Consider the following 2,641-nt stretch of genomic DNA (forward strand, 5'->3'; position numbering starts at 1 on the left):
GCTCTTCCCAAAAGTCTGAAAAGGAGACAATAAAATTTGCATACATTATTTCACCAATTATCAAAGGAGAAAATTAATTTGATTCGGAATCCTTTCCAGACGGATATGACCTGAAAGCTATGTTATGGCTCTTTTAAAATGGTCGAATTGCTAGTGATTCGAATTTGACAACTGTTCACAGAATCCCAAGAAAAACCACCGTAAATATAATTCTTTGGCCGAAGAGAAACCATTGTTTTACTTTCATACAAAATATTAACGGCAGACTGATCCCAACGGCGGAGGTGACGAGCTTGATAGAACAAACAACAAAAGCTTTCACTCGATCCTACAAATAAATTCGTGAACGATTCAACATGAATCTAAACATGTTCACTTTAATGTTCGTAGGGCCATGTCGTACACCGTCGCTTGGCTCTCTGGTTGGGAATCCCGACATTTTAAAAGATTCCAAAGGCTCTGACGATATCTTTCATTCAGAAGAAAATAAATGCATAGATTAAGCGATGCGTTGGAGTAAAATATAAACTTGACTGCAAAGCTCCAATGGTCTATTCTAAAAGGAATTTTTTCCTGCCACACAAAAAGGTGTAACAATCCAGTGATATCTATAGGAAGTATACACATAACAAATAAAACTATGATGGCAAGAATTTTCTTAATGATCTTAGTGTCTTCTTTTCGCCTTTGCCGTCTGAATGAGGACACTGTTTTCCAAAATGATCTCTGTTTTAGTATAGACCTGAAAATGAGTGAATATAAAACCGTAATGACCGCCAAGGGGATGACAATTAAGATAACTGATATCGCCACGAAGTAGATTCTTTGAGCTTGTAGACTGTCAAACGCAGGTTCCCAGCTGAAGATGCAGTATCATATGTTATTAACTTGTTTGAGACGGAATGTGTAAAAGTAATTGCCGTGTAGACCCATAGATATTAACCATATTAGTGGAATAAGGACTTGTCTCCGTCTTGGTGTAATGATGGGGTCTCGATATGGCTGAACCACTCCAGTATACCTATCTACAGTGATGACCAAGATACTTTGAATCGATACAGCGGTAGAAATGTCTTGGAAGAAATAGACAAGTTTGCATAGAATGACTCCAGCAGTCCCGTCAATCAGCCATCTTTGTACGCCGGTGAAGATTTGCGCGAGCTCTCGCGGAACGGCGAATGCCGATACCATTAAATCTGAGATGGCCATATTTGCGATTAGCAAGTTGGTAGTCGTTTGCATGTGTTTGTATCTGGCAACGATGGCGATGAGTGCAGAATTTCCGAGCAGTGAAATCAGCATAATGATAGAGTAACAAGCTGCTTTGATCAGTTTTATATCCATAGGCTCATCTTTTGTGAATGGCATGCATTCAACTCCAGTTGAGTTTGGGTTCGTTGAATTCTCAAGCGAATCATCCATGGTACTACTCCAACAGCATTAAACGGAGCTATCGAGTTGACTTTCCTAGAACTGAAATAAAAAAAAAATTGTTGTTTAACGAGAAGCATGCAAGTCTGTGTATTAAAAAATCTTTGAAAATTTCATTTATAATTGATAAGCCCATTGACCATATGGTTGATAAAAGATCACGTGCAGTGGTTTTAAAACCCGATAAAACCTCCTTCTTATTAGTATGCAGTGTTTAACTTTTTTCTCGTATTTTAATTGCCAACGTTCACAAAAGTCATCATTGTTATGAACTCCGTAGTTAACTAACTTGCATAAAAGGATCTTATGGTCTATCTTGTCGAAAGCCTTCTTTAAGTCAACGGAAATTACTCCATTGATGAAACCATTATCTATATTGACAGACCAGCTGTTGGTAGCTTCTAGCAAAGTTGTTAGTGTACTTTGCAGAGATCTGAAGCCAGATTGACAATTAGCTAAAAGATCTTGCTCTTTTTTGTTGTTCTCCAGCAGATAAGGAGATACTAGAAACAAGATTGGTGTGACAAGCTATTATCTAAACCACGCAAACTAGATTTGAAAAGTTGTACTCGTACTAAATCTCGTGCTTGTAGTCGAATCTTAAGGTCACTAATTTAAAAGCTACGACGATGGCAACCGCGACGACAACATCTCAAAATAATAGGTTTGACGAGGAAAAACAATCACTCTGCACGTGCGTTTTAAGTTTTGGTACATTTCTCTTGCTGCAAAACAACGACGTGAATGAACCAAATTCAAGGTTTTGTGGAAAACTAGAGCACACGACGATTAATTTTTCATCCCGTTCTTGTTTAACTTGAACGCCACTCCTACCAAGTTGGATCCTGGGCAGATTGCGTTTTTGTACAAGTTGAACAAGTTGAAATTCGTTGGCGTTGCCGCCCCACTGACCGATTTACTAAGCCCCCCTAGGCTTGGAAACAAAGAAAATTAATAAGGGGAGCCCAGGCCTCTCGCGCCCAAGGCCTGTCTTGTTTCCCTTCAGGTGGGAAGGGGTGGGTAAGGCAGCTGCAGATTTCTTGTTTTTTCTAAGGAAGGACCATCAATGATACTCTGTCCGGGGTTTACGTGTTGACGTTGTTTTCTTGGGGAGCTGTTTTATTGGGGTTTTTTGTTTTAAAGTCTAGTTTGTTAGGGCTAATATAGAAAGGTTTTACTGCACTGCAAAAAGGGGTTACCTTTTCTGTCA

General features: G+C 39.2%; 1 pseudogene; it reads right to left on the reverse strand.

Annotated features, from left to right (window-relative positions):
* Positions 1–372: 372 nt before the first annotated feature.
* On the reverse strand, positions 373–1,422 carry LOC146486337 (QRFP-like peptide receptor; annotated as a pseudogene).
* Positions 1,423–2,641: the final 1,219 nt, after the last annotated feature.

This window comes from Pavona decussata, unplaced genomic scaffold (assembly GCF_977016875.1).
Source record: "Pavona decussata unplaced genomic scaffold, jaPavDecu1.1 SCAFFOLD_21, whole genome shotgun sequence".
Taxonomy (NCBI): Eukaryota; Metazoa; Cnidaria; class Anthozoa; order Scleractinia; family Agariciidae; genus Pavona; species Pavona decussata.